Here is a 24749-nt window from a genome sequence, read left to right on the forward strand (position 1 = left end):
AAAGTTTAAAAAGAAATTTTATAAGAAGATGCCGGCTATGCCTTAGAGTAAGAGGAAGACATTTCGAACATTTATTATAAGAAATAAATAAAAAAATTCTAACTATTTACTTTTGTTTTATTGTAAATTCCGCCAAGAAATTGCTATCTAATGTTGATTTAAAATAATTATTGTCTTTTATTGTTTCACAATAATGATTAATTATACCTTTTTGGAATCAGTATGAACTGCAGATGTTTTTTAAATAATGGTCCGCAAGGCTGTCATACATTTTTTTTGCACTAGCTTGCTTCAAACATCACGTTGCAAATTTAGTTATTTGATATTTGCGCATGTTTTGGTTTTTAATTTTTAATTTGGCAATATTTATTCACAAAAATGGATTTAATTGTGAAGACACATGTTTCCTCAGCCACCTTAAGTTAAGAAACAGGGCAAAATAAAAATAAAAAATATTTTTTTTCAACTTTTGTGTTGATAAGGGTAGAATTTTCAAAATAATGCTTAAAAAATCATATCTTTTGAACTACTGGCCCTAGAACAGTAAAATTTGGTGTTTTCGATAGATGATGACCACCCCTATCACGGGTATCCCGTTGGTCCACTGATTACGGGACACCCTGTATATAAAAATATGGTTACAACGTAAAAATCGTACAGTAAAGTTTATTATTTAATAGCCTGTGGGCGGTCGATCCATTCCCAATCTGTGTTTCGTAATTTTCTTTACCACACATTTTTTTTAACAATTCTATTGAATTTCGTATTACATTTGTTTTGAACATTTTCTGGGATCTTGTTGTAAAAGCATAAACAACGTCCCGCAAAAGACTAACTCGACTTAGCCGAGTTATAGCCGCATTATAAGTTGTTTGTTCCTGGTGTTGAAATTATGGTCATGACAGTTTCTAGCAAATTCACTTATATGGCTATGTACATACATAGCATTATCAAGAATTTATTGAGAGGCAACAGTCAAGATGTTAATTTCTTTCAATTTTGCTCTCAATGTTCTTTAGGACCTAGGGCATATTAGAAAATTGACTTGACAAATTTAAACAATTTATTATTTTACAGTGTTATCCCTCACTTCTGGGATTAATTATTATACAAATAAAATCTTATCTTAATATATATAAATTACTTAACACGTTGTTTGTTCGCGATGGACTCCTAAACTAATGAACGGATTTTAATGGGGATTACTTCATGGAGTGCAGTTTGGTCCAACTTGAGTTATAGGATAGTTTTTATTTCAATTTGGGACCCATAATTATTTTTATTTTCAATATTTGTTTTGTATGGACATATTTTCTATGCGAGAATTTAGTAACGCATGGTTTGACAGTTCCGCTGTGAAACAATTTTATTGTAACAACAGGTAGCATTTTTTACGAAATTATTAAATTTATTATTAAATATTACTGGCAAATTTCTATAAAACATTATTTTTTTCATATTATCTACAAAACAACGTCTGTCGGGGCAGCTAGTAATATATAAATATTACTTTAAAAATAACAAATTCTATTTACACTGAAAAATAAGATGTAAGCTTTTAAGGCAGCATTGGCACACCAACTAATATTCTTATTCTGGTAAATGTGGATGGAGCCGGTAATAGCTAGTATAATAAAAGACCACCGTTTAAAAAACCGACTTCAAAAACTTAAAAGAATAAGATAACTTACCTAATAGAGATTTTATTGAATACACCTCTTATGCAAATCTTAATTTGTATTGTGCTACTTAATGATATTAAGTCGGTGCTTGCCTGCTTCGGTTGTTTGGTGCTAGACGGAGCTATCCCGCTCAAAGTTACGCGTGGCGAGTGTAGGTACCTGCTATTACATTTGGCTTGGCACCGACTTCAAGCCTATCAATAGGTTGCACATAAATATAATTGTATTTTATTAATATTATAGGTATAAGATTTGTATAAGAGGTGTATTAAATTAAATATCTATTAAGTTATTTTATACTTTTGAGTTTTTGAAGTCGGTTTTTTAAACGTAGTTTTTTTACTTTTTATTAGTAAGGTGAACTAAAAGATGTTGTTGCTTTTTACTATCATATATTAAACAGTATTTTTTTAAGTAGCTATGGGTAGGCCTACGAAAGGTTTCGCGTGCATTAAACAACATAGATCCCATATTTCTCGTTCTTGTGAGACATTGAAATATCGTGAAAAATGTTTGTTAGGTATGAATGACAGGTAGCCTAAGACCCACTTATCGGCAAACGGGCTAATAATAATAATATATAATCCAACACAGTGAAAACTTCTAAAAATCAGTACACAAACTATATTAACATAATCCACATAAACAATAATATTCATAAAATGAAAACTACTGGGCCTAACTATGTCAAATTTTTAGGGAAATTGGTGCATAAATCACAGCGTACCGTAAGTGTACACCGATTATATACATAAAAAAACCAATCCAATTGAGAACCTCCTTTACGAATTAGGTTAAAAAATGAGTAGGTATGTATCAGTGTGGGTGTGTGTAAATGTGTTATTCTACTATATATATTGGTGAGCTTACTAAGTCCTGTCTCACTCCCCGTGTAGGTATTGAAATCATAAGTACGTGTGACAGCCTCTACACAGTAGACCAGCCAATGCTGTGTTGTCAGCAAAGCATATTAAAGGTCATTGCAATCAAAATTTAATTTTTTAAGCTTCCTAAAGACGCTGACAATCTAACTTGAAGTGATTGTTATTATTAAGTAATAACCATTTATGATACCTATTTATCTTATATCTTAAACGAGAAATTCTTGTATATAGATATAATATATATATATATGTAATCTGAATCTCGGAAACGGCTCAAACGATTTTTATAAAATTTATTATACAGTGGATTTCGGGGGTGATAAATCGATCTGAGTACCTACCTAATATACATTTTTTTTTATGGAATAGGAGGACAAACGAGCGTATGGGTCACCTGTTGTTAAGTGATCACCGCCGCCCACAATCTCTTGCAACACCATAGGAATCACAGGAGCGTTGCCGGCCTTTAAGGAAGGTGTACGCGCTTTTATTGAAGGTACCCATCTCGACTCTCGTATCGTACCGGAAACACCGCACAAGGAAGTTCATTCCACAGCTTTGTAGTACGTGGAAGAAAGCTCCTTGAAAATATTATTTATTATGATTATTATTTTTATAGCTCTTGCCGACATCTATTGGCGAACAATAATACTACTTTATTTTTGAGAGCAACTAACTGCTTTAACGACACAATAACACTAAAGCTACACTACTACTTTAACAGATGGCGCTGTTAAGAAATATACTATTCATATTTCATCATTTTATCATTTATCATATATTTATTATGTAATTCGTATTAAAATATTATAATTTCTAAAAAACACAATTTTTCAAGTTTTTTTTAAAGTGATAACCGTCACTTCTAGGATTAATACACAAATAAAATTAGAAAAACAAAATTTTATGAACGATGCGGGATTCGAACCCACGACAACTGAGCTACTGTTCGAGTACCGCCTCGTTATAAACATCGGTTTGCTTTGTTCAACTCTCATACATAAGCAACACATTGTTTAGATTTACAAGAGCGACATCTCAAATCAATTTCCTAATATGCAAATATTGGGGTTGAGCAGGTTATAAACTGTAAAGTAGATCCTGTAGATGCAGCCACAACCTGAGAGTCTCGCGAGTGGCGCTTCAAATAGACACAAAAAATTTGGTGTCAAACATATGAAACAGCCTGTCCAGTAGTATTTATCCTGTATAAATACTACTGGACAGTGGCTTAAGCTTAATATAATTTCAGCTGTCAAATGACTATAAAAACGAAAAAATAGATTATACTAAGCTTACACTCAGCTCAGTTTTACGTAAGTAAAGTAAAGATCTTAGCCTAAGATATAAAATACCGCAACACAATACCTATTCCCTGGAGCCCAAACAGCAAACGCACGCCGACAAAGAGACAATCTTCAAGCAAACACAGTAAACGACATAATATGTCGATATTTCCTCAAAATTACTCGTTCATCCTGCATTAAGGGAATATTGTTCTGGGAAGCTGCTAAACTCGTGTATGCCACGTAATTTCATAGATTGAGCTTACGTAATAGGATATTTGACGAGTGGCAACATTTAGTTTTAAGTAATGACCCTGGGTCTATGTACTTGCATCCCGTACAACAAAAAAAGTAATGACCTTGACAGTGCCAATTATTCCTAGAATATAATTTATATTCTAAGTTTTAAACGGGGAGACAGCATATTGTCGTTTTAAGGCCGTTTTCAATAACGTATCTATCCTTATCCTTACTAGAGGTAGAAAATCAATCTATCTATCCTTTACGCTTACTTACATTCGACAGACAGCATTGGACTATAACTATATTGGACATAACTACGGATAGATAAGATCCTGTCATTAAACGGTGAATAATCTATACATTACTTATAGAGTTACGTTATTGTAAACGGATATATCGTGAAATATAATGTCATATAATGTCAAGAAAATGTCAAATCGCGAGTGTAAGATGGAGCTTGTCATGCACACTAAACTAATATTCCTAGCCTATGTTTTCCTCGTTTGTATAACAGCAAAAGACTCTGTCTAGATTTATAAGTAAACAGGGTACCTAAGTAGAAAAATTATCAATAAAGTTAATGTTAGGTATCTAAGTCCCCAACAATATGTTTATGGAATTATGGCCTACACTGCGTCAGAATGTCATTTAACCTAATTAATGAACTGTTTTATTGCCATGTTTAATGGCCACCTCTACGAACCGCATGGTTCTTGAAAATAGGCAGTGATCCCATCACACGCCAGTAGTACTTATATCGATTAACATTTAAAGTTGAGTATTAATCATATTTTGTAATTGCAAAGTTGTTTACTGGAAAATTATTTTAGATGACAATCCAAATTCAAATATTTTTATTCAAAATAAGATGTGATATCACTTATTGAAAGTCAATGGGCGCAACAAACTCAGCGGGCTTCATAAAAAATATGTTTACAAAGTTATATTGTACAATTAAACTTATTATTTAATATCCTGAGGGTGGTCGCTCCATTCCCAATCTGTGGAATCATTAAGAAAGTCATCTATGTTATAGTAACTTTTACCACATAAACGTTTTTTAACAATTCTTTTGAATATCGTAATACTTTTGTTTTGAACATTTTCTGGGATGTTGTTGTAAAAGCATATACATCGCCCCACAAAAGACTTACTAACTCGACTTAGCCGAGTAGTAGGCATAACAAGTTTATGTTTGTTCCTTTAAATCAAATCATAAATGTAATCACTAAGATCTCTTCGGAGACTAATCTTGGTCTGAGAGAGAAGAAAATGCGCGAGAAACTCTCTCACTATTCTTATTTCGTTTCTTCAGAGTCTTGCGCCCGTTCTTATCAGGTCTGAGGCATATATTTTTTAAATGAGTGGTAGATTTCGACGTTCAATAAAGTCATTTTAAAACCTATTTTATCCTAGATATCACTTATTAAATGTCAAAAACTATCACCCATTGGAAAAAGAATGCCTCAGACCTGAGAAGAACGGTCGCAACTAAGTCAGCGGGCGTCTTTTTTTTTTTTCAAAAAATGTGTTAACAATATTATATCGTACAATAAAGATATTATTTAATAGCCTGAGGACGGTCCCTTCATTCCCAATCCTAAATACCAATGATAGTACAATATTGTATATTTCATTAAAAAGAGCGCAAAAAAAAGAATGCTGGGAGAGTTTCTTGCGCCGCTTCTTCTCTCTCAGAGCACCATTTATTTCCGAAGCGGTAGTAGTATCTAGTATATTAGAAATGACATCAAAAAGAATTCTAAAGGAACCAATTTTTGAGAAAATAAATGCCTTTAATCTGTGGTATTATTTGGATTTCGAAGCAAGTAAATCTTTTTTATCCTTGCAATCTAATAATCTACTTTGAGCAAAAAACTGGCCATTTTGTGAACTTACAAATACAAAAGTATCGAAATTATACTGACAACTAAAAGCCAAAAAAAATTATGTCATTATTTATTCATAACTGAAAATAGTGTTTAATTCTCTTTGTTCATAACTATGCAAGCATTTATATGATGAATATGGGTGCTTGTTTCCGAGTCATGGCTGTTTATATGTATGTTTAAGTAAGTATATTGTATTAAATATATCGTTGTCTTGCAACCCATAACACAGGTTATATATGTCTAATTTAGGGCAAGATAATTTGTGTAAAAAATGTGTCAATATTATTATTATAACTAAGCTAAATCCAAAATCTTTACTTAGAAAATGGCACTTGATGTTCCCAACATCCAAATTTAATTCTAATAAAGTGTTAATTATTAATTAAATTTTAAAATATTTCTACTGAAATCCTTGAAATATGTTGCTATTGATTTGTTCCTAGAAAATTTTGCGAGAAGTTTTAAAGTCACAAAAGCAGGAGTCGTTAAAGGACGTGGAATAAAATGCAATATATCGTCGAGTAGAGCACTTAGCCAGTAATGGAGGTTGCAGATTTCAAGTAAATACATTTCGCGTGGCCACATTCGCAAATGGTACCCCACAGAAGCAACTACCTTTTATATCGCTTGTCAAGTTTATTGCAAACAACTGGTCAATGGTTTTACGAGTCACTTTGGGTAGGAAATAATATCTAGCGTTCACTAGTTTTATGTATTTAAAACGTAAATTTGGTGATAGTTAACAGAATAGCGAGAGGGGATTATAAGGCGCAGTTTGGAATAAGAATCGAAATAAATCTTGACTTTTGCCTCTCAATATATTCTTGATAAAGCTATTTATGTACGTATGCACATAAGTGAATTTTAAATGTAAAAAATGTAGATTTGAGTAATAAGTCTGATATGCTCAGTAACTTCACTAGCTACGGCTTTTTTGTGTTACGGCCCTTCAGGCCGAGCAGAACACAAAAATGCTTACACATAATACTGCTTCACGGCAGAAATAGGTGCCGTTGTGGTACCCATAATCTAGCCGGCATCCTGTGCAAAGGAGCCTCCCACTGGTGAAGTAATCTCCCGGTTATATCGATTGTTATAATTCTTTTAATTTTTATATCGGTTTTTGTGACCTTATAGTTGTCATCACAGTTGTAATTACTAATATTTGAAAATAATTAATAGTAAAAGCGCGTACACCTTCCTTAGAGGCCGGCAACGCTCCTGTGATTCCTCTGGTGTTGCAAGAGAATGTGGGCGGCGGTGATCACTTAACACCAGGTGACCCGTACGCTCGTATGTCCTCCTTTTCCATGAATAAAAAAAAGGAATGCGCTTCCATCATTTGTAGAAACTAACATAATATAGAGGTGAAGAGTAGAATCCAATCTTTAAAACTACTCATACGATATCGATAGTTGTTACATCAATATTTAAAATGAACTCTCAAATAAGACACAGGTACAAGATAATTATATCGTTTTAACACAAGGCCCTTTTATGGCGAGTAATTTTGCAAATAGTCGACAAAAAACAGTCCATTGGATGCGATTTGACGAACACCGTCAGAGTATTTACGTGTAATCTATATATCTAAATATATATAAATAAAATTGGAGTGTCTGTTTGTAATATTGAAATAACCGTTTTTACTACATGTATATGAATATATATACGGACATACACCAAAATAGCATTTTTTACAATTTTTGGCTGTCTGTCTGTTTGTTCCGGCTAATCTCTGAAATGGCTCGACCGATTTTAACAGGACTTTTATTGGCAGGTAGCTGATGTAATAAGGAGTAATTTAGGCTACGTTTATTTTAGAAAAAATCTTTTATTTTAGAAAAATAAAGTAATGTTGCAATGTCCAAGAAACCGTCTTACTGTAAAAATAATTTATATGTCAAAACAACGTTTGCCTGGTCAGCTAGTGAATTAATATAATATTTAGTCTTTTCTTAATAGTCTGCTAACTTAAAGCATTGCTAATTCGCACTCTGTCTTCTTCTATTGACCTAAGTCAGAATGAGAAAAAACACTCCTAAGCGGCTGTTTAAAGTTAGCGGACCATTATGAATAAGGGGGTTAGTGTTAATCCTGCTAAGTGTCGGACCTGACATTCCGATAATACGTGGCCAGATTTGATTTATCATTGTGTGGGTTAGCTACCTTAGTATTCAAAATATTAAGAAGCTAATTCCAAGCGTGGCTGACTATTAACGACTTGTCAATCAAAATCGATTACAGTAACATAAGATTCGTTTTCCCTTTCTATCTTTCTGTATCTCCCATAGAGATGTTATTCTATCTCGCATGCTTTGTTTATCTATACGACACTGTTACTCATATAAACGAAAAGAAGCGGCCAAGTGCGAGTCAGACTCGCTCATGAAGGGTTCCGTAGCAGCAATTAACATAATATAAAAGTTCTTGTAGTTCGTTGTAACTTTGAACGATGTTTTAATAATAGTGTATTTTTCTGTTAAGTTATTGATAATACGATTTATGACGTATTAAAAAAAACGACTTACTAGATCTCGTTCAAACCAATTTTCGGTGGAAGTTTGCATAGTAATGTACATCATATATTTTTTTAGTTTTATCATTCTCTTATTTTAGAAGTCACGTGTCCCACGTTTTACCTCTTTGGAAATGTCTCTCGCGCAAACTATTCAGTTTAGGAAAAAAATATTTTATATTATTTTTGAAAACCTATCCACAAATACCCCACACATATGGGTTTGATGAAAAAATTTTTTGAGTTTCACTTCTAAGTATGGAGAATTTCTTATTTTTTTTTTCTATTTTTGTGTAAAAATCTTAATGCTGTTCACAGAATAGATCTACTTACCAAGTTTCAGCTGTATAGTTCTTATAGTTTCGGAAAAAAGGGGACAGACAGACATGACGAATCTATAAGGGTTCCGTTTTTTGCCATTTGGCTACGGAAACTTTTCTGATCTATTTTGTACTAAAGTTACAATTATTTACTTAAAACTTGTAGTACATGCATTTATTGTAAGGCAAGCTTCACACCACGACTGTAGACAGCGACTGTTTGAAAACATTCAGCAAACAAAGATAAAAGTTTACACAAATGCTTTTACCCTCGCTAAATATATTTGCATTTCAGTTGGCACCTTCGAATAATGCTGCATTTTCAACGCTGTGGGTAAATCGCTTTAAGTGTTAGTTACATTTAAATATACTTAAATGTAACTAACATTTACAGCGATAAAATATAAGCATTTAAATTCTAATTACTTATAATATGATAGATATTTTAAAAATCATATTAGTATAAAGAATCATGAAAAAAAAATTGGTATTTTAATCTGCGTATTTAAGACTTACTATAAAGAAGGTTTTCATTTATATTTTAAGTTACTCGTGAAGGTCAATGGGAATTTGATGTTTGAGTATTTTTATTGGATCACTTTACGTAAAATGTAATTAAAATGATTTGTATGATGTTGAAGCTGTATTTGTATTTCGAATATAAGGAAATGAAAATATAGTACCTACTTTATCTAAAATATTCATTGATAGTAATAACATGGATATTACTTATTTAAAATCTATAGACAATTAAGAAGTCCAACATGGCTTTGTATCTTCAAGATCAACAACAATCAATCTTCTAGATTTTTTTCACAGAAACTGATTGATGTTGTATAAACTGACTTCAGTAAGGCTTTTGTCGAGTGAGTCAGTGTCTTGATCGCCAAATTATTAGCTTATGGTATATCCAACATATTTTTGGGACGGTTTGTGTATTTGTCTAGGCGCAATTTTTGTGGTGGTTAATAGCTTCAATTCCTCTCCTTAATTTATTACATCTGGTGTACCGCAGGGATCTCATTTAGGGCCTCCTCTTTTCAATTTTTGTATTAACGATATCGTGACTTCCTTAAAATCATCAAAACTTTATCTCTATGCCGTAGACTTGAAAATATTAAAAAAAATTGAAACGAAGACTATGCCTTCGACTTCAATCAGATCTCGATTGCATTAGTTTATTATGTCAGAGTAATGGTATGATATTAAATCCAGATAAGTACCACTTTATTACTTTTTCACGTAAAAACAGTAACGTATCGTAAAATGTAGCATGAATGGTTTTTCTATTCATAAGTTAAATCAAGTAAAAGATCTGGGCATTGTTTTTTAATCTTCGTTACCTTTCATTCCTCAAATAGAGTATGTTACTTCTCGGACATCTAAAATGTTAGTATTTTTAATAAGAAAAAATAGTATTTCATAACAACAATTTAAAAATTTTACTTTACAACTCATTGGTATATATAATATAGCATTTTGGAATATAATAATAATAATAATACTGACACACTCTTACACAAATATATCTTGCCCCAAACTAGGCATAGCCTGTACTATGTGTGCAAGACAACGATATATTTAATACAGTATTAAACATACTTACTTAAACATACATAAATACATATAATATAAGCCTTTATTCAGATAGTATCATTTACATTTATACTTATAAACTATCCTTAACTAAGTATCTATCACTATCTGGTTGTCTATTGTCAAAGGCCTCTTATAAATACATATAAACATCCATGACTCGGAAACATACATCCATATTCATCATATAAATAATTGCACCTACCGGAATTCGAACCCGGGACCTCTAGCTTAGTAGTCTGGCTCACTAACCATTCGGCTATATGGGTCGTCATTATGAAATTAAAGTAAAATTTTTGTTTATATTTATATTTACACTGTTTCGTATATTCATATGTTAAAAAAAATGAAAATAGATTCTATGTATACCACATATAGATTTATGGTATATATATAGAATTCAGGATCGTTTGAACTCATTTTCAATCAAATACTTGTCTATTTAGTTGAGATTTTAAATATCGGTACAAATTATTGAGTTTTTTTCCCGCTAAATCATATTAGTCGTTTTTAATTTTTAATATCGAACACATAGCGTCAATGTGAGGGGCTATCAAATAACAAGTATTTAAAATAAGATTATTGAACATTATATTTGATTATAAGGTTGACTTTATCTCGTAGCGTACAAAAACGCTTCATATTTTCGGACATGGACTCCGGTTATCATTCCAAACGAATACCTTGTACGTAAAGCACAAATTATTGCAGTACAATACGAGACCTTTATTGTTCCAATATACAACAGATAACTTAACTCAACTCCGACCTACACTCATATCACGTAGGCTCCTAATGAAAAACGTAGACATCACAAATAGCAATACAATAACATAAACTGGCATATTTAATAGTATAGTGCGGCCCTTCACCTAAAAGTATTAGTATTTTACTAGTATATAGTCACGGTAAAGTATGTAGAAAAGCCATAAGTAGAACATCTTTGCGATAGATAGGCGATACAGGGGGGGGGGGGAGAATGCTGGCGGGCGATCTAGCACTACTGAGTTATTAAATCATAATAGTTTACTAATAAATTAAAAGGAGATAGTTTGGATCTGGCAAACTAAAGGTATGATTTTTTTTATTTGGGCTTCCCAAGAGTTTATGCAAGTGGACCTCCAGCTCACCTCCAGCTCACCTCCACCTCACTGGGCGCAGCATACAGGTCGTTGTCGTTGTCTCGAACCCGAAGCCCGTGAATGCTAGAATGCCCCAAGACTGTGTGTCTCCTACATTACTTATGAATGATATGTTTGACACCTCCACAATACATTGCTATGCAGACGACAACACTGGTGATGCCGTATACACGGGCCAAGCAGGTCTCTCTCGGGAAACCGTCGGCTAGTGCCGGGAGAAACTTGTGTCTTCTATCGAGTCCTCTCTTGAGAATGTCATGGAATGGGGTAAATTGAACCTTGTCCAATTTAACCCCAAGAAGACTCAACTTTGCGCGTTTACCACTATAAGATCACTTGACGTATCACCGCTCTTCGAAAACACTTTCCTTAAAGACTTGCCTAGTATCGGAATACTAGGTTTCGAAATCTCGAGCGTTTGCCAATTCCGCGGTTTTCTCGAGAGCAAAGCCGTCATAAATAGAGCACGGCAATACTTTAAGCTGGCTTTATTCTAGCGGTCTACAAAACGCAGGTCCAGCCACACATGGAGTATTGCTGTCATCTCTAGTTTGGTGCACCCCAGAATCAGCTCGATCCATTTGACCGCGTGCAACGCAGATCAGCTCGACTTGTCGGGGATCCAGTGCTCTGTGAACGGCTGGATCCCTTGGCGTTGCGTAGAGACGTCACTTCATTTTGTGTTTTCGGATGCATTTATCACGGGGAGTATTCCGAAGAGCTGTTTCACTAAATCCTGCCGCCAAATGCCTCTCTCGCACGACACGCCACAAATTAGGATATCACCTAAGAGGTCGCGGTTTCGAGTCCCGCATGGTTCAATAATTTTGGTTTGGTTGATGTCGCATTAAAATTGTCGTCGAATGTCGAATGTTTAGATGTGGCATCTAAACATTCGCACCAAGATATATCATAGGCGAACTGTGGTTCGTTGCCGTGACGGAATTAATTAGTTAAACTTTTCGATCACCAGAAATAATATAGACAAGTCTCATTTTTATTGCAATAAAGCAAACGTACGCGAAGTTGATCCGTTAAATCCAAAATAACGTCAAGCGTCATAGCCAACCCATATCAGTGTCGAAATACAAAACAAAACGACCTACGGAGGACGCTAAAAGTGTTGTTTACTGTTTGTTTCTGTTGAGAAACTGAGTACCTAGTTGTTATCTGATATTTTCCTAGTGAAAATCAAAGACAAATAAACTTTACTCAGTTAGGCTTAACCTACGCGCTTTTGAATCGACACTATAAATATTTATTTTAAACTAGTTGACCCAGCAATCGTTGTATTGCCCTCATAGTTAACAGCTGTAGTTAATCCACTAAGTATAGGTAGCTAGAATAATGATCGTTTTTTACTTCCTGAGAAACAAAGATACTAATTAGTTATTCATTTTAAACTATTCTTTCAATTTGATTCCTGAACGACGGGGGACACATCAAAGGAAAAACAAAATTGTTGTTTTTATTTAATTCCGAGCATTTTCATTTTTATTCACCTTTTAAACCTTCTCTGGTCTTCCACGAATAATTTAAGACCAAAATTAGCCAAATCGGTCCAGCCGTTCTCGAGTTTTAGCGAGACTAACGAACAGCAATTCATTTTTATATATATAGATTATTGAATCTACCATAGGTTCGGAAAAAATAGATGTAAGTAAAGTTTAGATTTTATACATTATGAGTTTTTAAATATTTTATGCACACTTATAAGTAGTAGGGTTATTTTGATAATATCCTGAAAAGCAACCCACGCTTTTTTTACAATAAAATCATTTTTTCTATTTATTAGTGGGATTTTCTATAAAAGCGTATTTTTTTAGTTTTTTTTTTATATTATTTGTTATATTGAATTGTCATCGGTCCCTTAATAAGTACGCCAAATTTCGAGTTAATCCGACGTTTTGAAGGGAGTCAAAATCATGTTCAAAGATTCCGTTACATACTAACATACGTATGAAGCTGAAAAGTGTATTATAAAATAGGTATGATTATCCGTAAAATATAGCTATTATTGTATTGTATACATTTTTTGATCAGGTAACACTTATTAACTTTAATTAAATTAAGCTTTTTACGTATACAAATATAACTCGAATTAAAAAGAATTGCGTTGATTGTCCGTAACATCTGTTAAACAGTGAAATTGCCTTTTTGCTTTCTATTCTATCACAAAGGTAAATCCTTTATGGTTTCCCAAATTATTTATATCTATATTATAAAAAGAGAATATTTTACTTTTACCCCGAGGGTAGGCAAGAGCTTTTACCAGTGAGGCTCCGTTGCACAGGATGCCGGCTAGATTATGGGTGCCATTTCTGCCGTGAAGCAGTAATGTGTAAGCATTATTGTGTTTCGGTCTGAAGCGCGCCGTAGCTAGCGATTATTACTATTACTGGGCAAATGAGACTTAACATCTTATGTCTCAAGGTTACGAGCGCAATTATTGTAGTGCCGCTCAGAATTTTTGGGTCTTTCAAGAATTCTGAGCGGCACTGCATTGTAATGGACAGGGCTTATCAATTTCTATCAGCTGAACTTCCTGCTCTTCTCGTCAATTATTTTTAAAACAAAAAAAAAATATTCAGTATGACGTCAGCACGCGTGTTGCACGTCACACACACTAATGATTAGTATTACAACGCTGATAACGTAATTCCAAATGTTTTAGGTGCGATAATATTTATGGGGACTTATTGTGTATCCGGTACTTGTTGGCTCTTTCATGGATTAACATTTATACCTACGGCGAGTATCGCATTAGTACTAGTTTGAGTAGATATTTATAGAAAACTAAATGGTCCCGGGTTCGAATCCTGGTAGATGCAATCATTTATATAATGAATATAGATGTTTGTTTCTGAGTCCTGGATGTTTATATGTATTTATGTATGTTTAAGTAAGTATATTATATAAAATATATCGTTGTCTTGTACCCATAGTACAGGCTTTGTCTAGTTTGGGGCAAGATAATTTGTGTAAAAGTGTGTCTGTTTGAAAAAGATGGTATTAGATGCATTAAATATGTCTACAGGTGATTTATAGACCACATGTGAGTAGGTTGTGATTTAGTATTTAAGCTAACGGTGGACGTGAAACAACTCATAGATAAGGTGTGTTACAACATATCTAACAAACCTTAAGTTTAAAATAGTATTAAAACTTAAGTTTAAAGTGTTCTAATCGCGATCTACTTCAATGGTGAAATCAGACCAATATTTTGAATATTAAAATACCTAACCACTAGTTAACGTAGCACACATTGACAATTAAAATTGGTACATTCTATGATACTAAATAATACAATATTTGTGCTGCAGAAAAGGGCTAGGTCCTAAAGAATCATTGAGAGCAAAATTCAAAGAAATTAACATATTGACTGTTGCTTCTCAATATATTCTTAACACCATGAACAGACATAAGGTTATAAAGCCTACTACTCGGCTAAGTCGAGTTAGTAAGTCTTTTGTGGGGCGATGTATATGCTTTTACAAGATCCCAGAAAATGTTCAAAACAAAAGTATTATACTATTCAAAAGAACTGTTAAAAACGTTTGTGTGGTAATGGTTACTATAACATAAATGACTTTCTTAATGATACCACTGATTGGGAATGGACCGACCGCCCTCAAGCTTTTAAATAATAGGTAAGTCTAATTGTACAATATTACTTTGTAAACATATTTTTATGATGAAAAAAAAAAGCTCGCTGAGTTTGTTGCGCCCGTTCTTCTCAGGCCTGAGGCATTTATTTTGGAGTGGGTGGTAGTTTTTTTTTGACTTTCAATAAGTGATGTCACATCCTATTTTTAATAAAAATATTTGCATTTGAATTTGAATTAAACTACTTTAGTCGCCACTCAGAGTGGAGTATAACGTACCACAGTTTACTTTGTAGATACATCATTGTAAGTCACAGCTTTAAATATCATTATTAGCTACCCTAAATTATAGGGTCTGTTTCTGCTCATAAATTATTTAGATAAACTATTGTTTAATATGTATAAACCGCAAGATTATTCGGTGACAGTTTGCGGACAAATCTGTTTTAATGTGATTTATGTTGCCAACGATTATTCCTTTAGCCTCCTAAATGGTGCAGATGGAGTTTTTAATCTTCTGAAAATTTTTATTGTAATGAATTTTATATTGAACGTTCTCATTTGTCCTCATCTTCTTTATGGGGAAACACTCAATGAGGCCTGTTTAAATTTAACAATTCTAAATCAACATATCGTCGCGCTAACATTAAATAAAAATAACTAAAATTTTTTCGTGGTTGTCGGATTTGCAAAGAAAGTCGGAGAAAAACTGTCCAACAAAAACGTTTCATACGAACGCTGCCTTAGTGATGACAGATATATGATTGTTTTGTATATTATGAGGTAACATTGGAACACCGATATGGTTACACTAATAAATGCGGGTAGTTGTAAAAATGGGTAAGTCGCGGGTAACAGCTAGTCTAAAATATGTCGGAAATATACGCATAGACATGTAAATACAGACCTAATTAATGTTCATAGCATTGTGTTTGTAATTAGAATCAATAGTTCCGATGCGGTTTAATCATTTGTAGGTTCACGCTTGATAATCAATAGTTGATTTGAATCGCGGACAGATAATTGTGGTTTGTTTTAGTTTATCAGTGAAAAAGAGAATTAATATCGAAGAGTGAACATAAAGTGGAACAAAAATACGGGAATGGAGAAGAAATTCTCAAAGAAGATTACAGCTAACAAGAAAAAAGATTGTAATGGCGACATGTCTAACATACGCAGGTCAAACATTCCATTCCAGCCGGAAGACGTCCACTGCTGGACAAAGGCCTCCTCCAAAGATCGCCATGACGATCGGTCCTACGCTGCCCTCATCCAACCAGCGATCTTGACTAACCTCTTTCCTTGTCCAATTTCGGGAAAGCAGATAAAGAAAAATATATTTATATTATTTGTCCAAGGTAGACGTACTCATCAACAATTTTGCGAGTTCAGTTCCCAACTGTTATAGGAGTAGGTTCAATATGGACATAACCTTCTTCTTGTCCATGTTCATTTTGAGATCCTACTCCTTGAGAAGCTCTATAGAGATCGTCGAGCATATGGCGATATAACATCGCCCTGTCTGACTCCCCGCTGCACTCGAATAGGCTTCCATACAAACACTTCAACGCTTCGATATATCGTTAGTCTATGTGGCACCTCCGAACCGCACAGATCTCGATCGAATCAAAGGCTTTCTCATAGTTCACGAACGCCAAGAATAGTCGCTGGTTATACTTCTCCATCACCTGTGTAACCTGCCTTAGCGTATGTATGCGCTTTTTGGTGCTCAAGTTCAGTAATTATGAGTATTAGGTACGCTACCTTAGTTGACACGCTCCCCACCTCAGTTACCCGACACCACCCTGGGACAGTCAATCGCCCTCCCAGAAATAGTGCAGGTGTCCGGAATTGAGGATTATTGAGTCCTCACCCTGTCTTCGGACCTCAGATAACCCAACGACATCCCATCGCCTTTTGTTGTTCTCGTCAGTGCGCGGTGTCTTGACATTATATGTTGCCAGGGGCAATGGTCTCCGTTGTTGGTAGCGTTGCTGAACCCGGAGATTCGTAGCCCCCACCTGCCCCGTTGCTAATGTGCCTGCTACCGTGACCACCACGAGTGGGGCCGACGGGGACTGGGGTCGCGGTGTTATATGGCCTGTCATGTTTTGCCGTAATCGCCATGCTTGGCAGCCGGGTTGGTGGATCAGGCATGGATGCTGCTGCTCATTCTCCATTCTATGTATCTCTTAGTCGCCTCTTACGACACCCGAGGGGAGGAGGAGGTGCTATTCTGGTGCGACACCACACGCACAAGGCAAACATGGGATTACAAAATAAAATACAAGTTAACACCAACGCAACGAGCAATGGAGAGAAGCAAAAGAAAATACAAAAAATCATAAGGAAAAAACCAAGCTTTGTCCACAAAAAATGCCTCTTGCATTTTTCACTAAAATAACCAATTTTTGGAGTAGTAGAGCTCGTTTCTTGACCACCTTCAAGGTAGAATACAAGGCGCGTTTTTCCTTACATGGTTTCCCCCGTAGGCTCCCCCCCCCCCCCCGGTATCCTTGATATGTAAGAGGTGTTTTTTAAAGAGTGAATAATGTTTTCTTTGAATACTAAAAAAAAATAAAAAATATAACCTGTAGTACAAAAATTATCTAAAATGACTGGACTATTATTCCTGAATTATACCTTCCCTAAAGTATTGTGGAAGGAGTGTTTAAAATTAATATAATTTAACATATCTATAATCTCTAATAATATTATGCTCGCTTTACCTTTATTTATTTACAGTGTGTGTGGATTCATGCATCTAAAATAGGTTTTGTGTATACTTCTATTGGCGCGTTAGGGAAAAATTACCAGAATGATTATTAACGATGAGCTCGCACACTGTCACGCAAATTGGACACCCTGACGTTAGCTGGTCAACTAGACCAATGGTAGACTACTGAACCTATGGACGAGCATTTAATAAATTTTAAAATATAATACAAATTATATTGAATATAAATAAATGTATAAATTATATGTGTAAGATAAAAAAATATTACTTTCTAATTGTATAAAAATAATTTTACTGATATATATATGAAACGGGCAAGAGGCTTACGGGACGAGGAATGCTGAGGCAACCCATGGACATCTGGAACATCAGGTGTCAGGAGATACGTTGACGGCCTTTAAGGTGGGATACTCTTTTTTTGACATCCCTGAGTCGTATTGTTCGTGATAATCTCAGCCAGTAATTGATAGCAGGCGGTAGCTTTTGCAAAATATAGTCTCGATTACAGATTATGTAACTAAATTATACGACTAATATATTCATTGGTTGTATTTAATCCCTTTTTAATTACAATATTGTTCTTTTTACCAACCTAAAAATGTATACCAAAGGAATAAAAACTTTTTTAAAAGATTCAGTATACAATAAGTTTTTAAAAACATATATTATATATCTTGAAATAAATGATCGTAAATACACACGTTTGCTGATACTAATTCTATCAATACTCACAAAATATCAACTGAAATTATGGCTACTCTTAAATAATTAACTTATCGGAAAATACACAAGTTTATTATTTTAGTTTTCGGGAAGCATTTAGGAATTACTAGAAGAAATACCATAATTACCATTTTACCAGTGGGAGGCTCCTTTATACAGGGTGCCGGCTAGATTATGGGTACTACAACGTTGCCTATTTCTGCCGTGAAGCAGTAATATGTAAGCATTACTTTGTTTCGGTCTGAAGGGCGCCGTAGCTAGTGAAATTACTGGGCAAATGAGACTTAACATCTTATGTCTCAAGGTGACGAGCGCAATTGTAGTGCAATCATGTAGTGCATCAATTACCATCAGCTGAACGTTCTGCTCGTCTTGTCCCTTATTTTCATAAAACAAAAAAATGGTCCCATTTAGAATATTAGAATATTAGTTTAATAGCATCAAGCAATTTTTCAACAACGGCACAGTTTTCAATTTTCTCTCAACTTCTTTGAATGTGACGCAGGTATAACATAAATAATTAAAATGAATTTGGCAGATTTCAACCTTATCATCACCGAAGCTTCATAAAACTTTATCAATCTACGTCAAATTGTTCTAATATTTATATAAAACAAAGCTTTCAATATCGCTCGGTAATATCCTAAACTCTAATCGATATTGTAATTATTTTTGAAACTTTTATTAATTACCAATCTTAAGAAGTTTGAAACGATTTCCAAGTAGATACCTCAGAATTATTTTCTAAACAAAATTTGATTGATAGTTTCCTCCTAACCAACGGAAATGATAGAATCTACGGTTTTTATTTTATTTTTTAGATTAAAAAGTAGTATTATGGTAATTATTATTTTAACAGTGGGAGGCTCCTTTGCACAGCACACACAACGGTGTTTTCTGCCGTGAAGCAGGAATGTGTAAGCATTACTGTGTTTCGGTCTGAAGGGCGCCGTTTCAAGGTTACGATCGCAATTATTGTAGTGCCGCTCAGAATTTTTGGGTCTTTCAAGAATTCTGAGCGGCACTGCATTGTAATGGACAGGGCGTATCAATTACCATCAGGTGAACGTCCTGCTCGTATCGTCCCTTAGTTTCACAAAAAAAAAGATTGATTGTGCCAAAGGCTCTAGTGCGTGCTAAACACATCGATAATTTTTTTTACGGCATTATTAATTTTAGGTTGGTTTTCAATGAACTAGATTTTTTTCCATTGGTAGTTACCCTCTTCCAGATGTTACTGAGTCGAAGCCATACCTATACTACATAATATATCACACGTCACCGCATATTGCTATCAATACATTAGCTTATCTGCATATTTGGACATAGTGTGGACTCTTTAATTCCCGGTAACCTCTGAAGTAACCTTATAATGGACAGATTATCTGTAGATAGCGTATCTTAATGGGGAACACGAGGTATTTATGATAGCAGCTTCAACTGAGGGTGATTGCATTATACTTTATGTACTGCGGATTAGATTTGTCAAGTGCGTTTCCAACATGCGCACCCAGAGATCACAAAATGAAAAAATCTCCGTTTACTACACACGACGTTATGCGACAGAATTGCCATCTAAAGTTCTAATATTTATGTATTTTTTCTCGAATTCTCTTACTCTCTTACGCTTTCTCCCTACTCTCGCTCCATGGCTACGCGTTTCATGCTACGATCGCCCTTTCTCACTCTCTCTCGATCGGTCTCAATCGCTCTCTTCGACAAAAGCGCTGCACATCTTCGTGACGCTAATATTATTATTATTGCACTTCATTCGTAAAAATTTTACCCTCATGCGCCTTTTTTTTATGAAAGCACGGGACGAGACGAGCAGGACGTTCAGCTGATAGTAATTGATACGCCCTGCCCATTACAAAGCAGTACCGCTCTGGATTATTGAAACACCCAAAAATTCTGAGCGGCACTACAACTGCACTCGTCACCTTGAGACAAGATGTTTAGTCTCATTTGCCTAGTAATCTCACTAGCTACGGCGCCCTTCAGACCGAAATTACACATTACTGCTTCACGGCAGAAATAGGCGCCGTTGTGGCACCCATAATCTAGCCGGCATCCTGTGCAAAGGAGCCTCCCACTGGTATAAACGTCTTGATAGACTGTGACAGCTGTGGGTACGTTGACAAAAATAGCGGCCAACAGTTAGTTCTATTTTCGCCCACACACCAAAACAAAGTGACTAATATATCGTGAGTGTAAGACGTAGCTGTCATGTACACTATAATAATGATATTGGCCTGTTGTCATGCCTTGCCTAGCATCTTATGTCTCAAGGTGACGAGTGCAATTATTGTTGTGCCACTCAGAATTTTTGGGTTTTTTAAGAATCCTGAGCGGCACTGCTTTGTAATGGACAGGGCGTATCAATTACCATCAGCTGAACGTCCTGTTCGTCTCGTGCCTTATTGTCATAAATAAAAACGTATAAATTAACTAAATATTTTTTATTATTTTATGTTATGTTATATTACCAATGTAACAATCCATTTTTTTCTATTTCCATAAGAACAAATAAAGCAGCATTAAGTAGTTAGCGACTCGATACAAGGGAAACTGTGCGGAACCAATATTAATGCCCTCTTTATCTCAAAGACAGTCAAGACTGGAGATTTATGTTAGATGGGTCCGAGCTCAGACAACATTGGGAACCACTGATCCAGTTAGTAAGCATGCATAAATAAATAAATATCTGGGAAAACTTCCCTCAATACATTAAATTCTTTCATTATACACATATATCTGAAGGCATCTTCATTTTGAATATATCTATTCCAAAATTATTAATTACAATAATTGTAATAAATGTTCGTTCGTTGAATTCGTCATAATATTTTTGTAATTGAAATACCTACGATTAATTGAAACACGTGCTTGCCCATTTATGACAATATAAATTACTAGCTGACCCGGCAAACGTTGTTTTGCCATATAAAGTATAATTCACGCGATAGTTTTATAAGTAATAAAATATTGCCTATATTATAGCCTGTACATCATTTTGTTCTATTGTCAATAGTTTTTGCAGCGCACGCAAAAATAGGTTTTCGATTTTACACCTTGTGTTACAAAATAGCAATTTTATTACGGATCCCTAATTTTGAATAAAAAAAAACACAGCCTATAGCCTTCCTCGATAAATGGACTACCCAACACTGAAAGAATCATTCAAATCGGACCAGTAGTACCAGAGATTAGCGCGTTCAAACAAACAAACACTGCAGCTTTATAATATTAGGCTGTGTTGCATCATATTAGCTGTTATAGTTAAGGTTTAAGTCAAATTTAACGTTAACAGCAATGCTTACTTTAACATGGACTGTGGAATGTGTTGCACCATCGTATTCCTTAGCATAATTTAATTTAAAAATTGAAATATCAAGTCAATATCGAATATTTATATAAAACTTTTGACAGGTCGCTAGTTAGCCATTTAACATTAACAATAGCTTTTTACCGGTGAAGATTGGACTGTTACGGTTAACAGTTAAAGTTATGACCTCATCTAAAAATTGTCAAATGGTGCAACTTAATTTTTGCTTAACCGCTACTTTAACATGTTAGTTATTGCTAAAGTTAGTTGTTTCTACCCAGCCTTATTGATACATTTATCACTATCTTTTAACTTAACATTATAAAATCTCCATTGATATTTTTAACTTCAAATATGAAACCTGCAAATATCAATCTCAGATATTATTTTTCAGATATTATGAATGCTCGTATCACCTTCCCGTTCATTAGTTCAAAACAAAAGTCAATGTATCAATGCATGATGAAAAATGTACCTTTTGCATGAGTTGTGAATAAACATAAGGCTTGAAATATTTCATTGGATACTGTATTTAGTATAGAAATGACGTCAGCAAAATGAATAAAAATAGACGAATGTGAGAGTCTGATTGTAGCATCCGTGTTTATGAACAGTCATTATTTATATCCGAGTCATCTCTTATTTTATTCGATGCATTTTTAATTATTTCTCTATATGCATAGACTTTGCAATTGATCGAACATTTTTAAATAATTTATATTATGTAACATACTCGAGAAAAGATGCATCATGATTATATAATGAACTCTCACTATATAGTTCATGTAGCCTGTAGTGTATTGACATCTAGTCTGAACTGAGTATGTGTTAACAATAAGGTAAACTTTAAATTTATTTCGTTAAATTACGTATGACGACCCCTATTGCCGAGTGGCTAGTGACTCTGTCTAATAAGCTTGAGGTCCCGGGTTCAAACCCCGGGAGGTGCAATCATTTATATGATGGATATTAATATTTGTTTCCGAGTCATAGCTGTTTATATGTATTTATGTATGTTTAAGTAAGTATAGTGTATTAAATATATCGTTGTCTTGCACCCACAGACTATGCCTAGTTTGGGGCAAGATAATTTGTGTAAGAGTGTGTCAGTATTAATATTATTATTATATCGAAACGCCCTTAAGATGATACGACTGAGTACCATCAATAAAGTGCATTCACTTTTCTAAAGGCCGGCAACGCTTCAGTTATTCCTCTGAATGTTACAGGTGAATATGATGATATATAATGATATATAAGGAATTTTCAAAAAATTGGGATTCTATTAAGCTGTTATTTTGCCTTTTTTTTTATTTGCGACATTGAATGAACTTATGGATAGAGTTACATAACTATAATCATATAACATTACATAATTTACCCAAATAAATCATTTATCCCATAACATAATTTCGGAACATTTATTGAAGTAGGCGTTACTTTGCGGAAATCCATAAGTATCCAAATGCTTCGTGTTTCGCCTCCACACGAGGCATCATCAGGACATGTTGACTCGCCAAGTCTGGCAGCCTTAGATTTTGGTAATATGTCTAATATTGGCGGGCGGAATTAACACTAAAGAAAACTCAAAACATTTGGATAATTTCGGAACAACCTGTAGTATCTAGTAGCCGCAAAAGTTCTAAGTTTTCCCTTCATTAATTTAATATACGTGATTTTCATAGTTATAACACTAGAAATAAGGGATTGCTTGTAACTAATACTAGTAGGCTTCATAAGATACATAATAGCTTTAAGGGTAAATGTATACACTTCTATAATAAAGTCCCAGCCACTGTTCAGGCATTATCTATAAATAAATTTAAATGTTTTATAAAAAAAATGGCTCAGTCGTAAATCCTATTACTCCACTGCTGAATATCTAAATGATCGGACAGCCTGGGACTAGATTGTGATTATTTTATAGCGATAGAAATGACTGTACAATATTGTATATTTTTATTGAAAAGAACGCAAAAAAAAATGCTGGGAAAGTTTCTTGCGCCGCTTCTTCTCGGTAGTAGAGTAGTAGGAAGCGGTAGGTAGTATCTAGTAGTTATTAGAAATTACATCAAAAAGGATTCTAAAGGAATCAATTTTGAGAAAGTAAATGCCTTTTATGCCTTTTTATGCCTTTTTATTCGGCAGTCTCTACAACTGTAAATTTTTTGAGTATTGTTACGTGGCACTATCAGTATATTAATTATTAATATCGCTTTTGTAGCAACACGCTGTATTTTGGAGGCTTTATGCTGATTAGGTCTCAAACCACCAAACCATTACTAGTTACATAGATTGTGGCTTGATATTCCCCATTTTTCTGTATGGCGTGGAGTCGTGAACGATACGGGCTCGAGAGAGGCAGAGGATTGATGCCTGGAGGATGTAGTGCTGGAGGAGGATGTTGAGGATACCTTGGACGGCCAAGGGAAACGTGTCGATCCTCTCAAAGCTCAAGATAGGTTAACGTTTAGATCCCACTACCCTTAACACGACACGCCACAAATAAGGCCATCCCCACCATCTGGATGTGTTGCATTCCTACACAGTGCGGTTCAAGGACACTTCCACGTACAAACAAGCTGTGTAATGAGCTTCCTTGTGCGGTGTTTCCAGGACTCAAAAGCGCGTACACCTTTCTTTGTTCTTGTAACTAAGTCACATGTAACGCAATTATTAATGAATAAGTACAATTAAATAAAGGGCTGGCAATGATCATGAATTCCTCTGGTGTTCCAAGAGAATCTGGGCAGCATTTGTCACTTAACATCAGGTGAAGAACCCGTCTGTCTACGA

At 34.5% G+C, this 24749-nt stretch overlaps 1 protein-coding gene across 5 annotated transcripts in view; it reads right to left on the minus strand.

Moving 5' to 3' along the window:
• The window catches only part of LOC126977396 (tachykinins-like), a 100485-nt gene that overhangs the window by 9965 nt on the left and 65771 nt on the right, over positions 1–24749 (minus strand). The gene's annotated exons all lie outside the window — the stretch shown is intronic.

Source organism: Leptidea sinapis, chromosome 2 (assembly GCF_905404315.1).
Source record: "Leptidea sinapis chromosome 2, ilLepSina1.1, whole genome shotgun sequence".
NCBI classification, from domain to species: Eukaryota; Metazoa; Arthropoda; class Insecta; order Lepidoptera; family Pieridae; genus Leptidea; species Leptidea sinapis.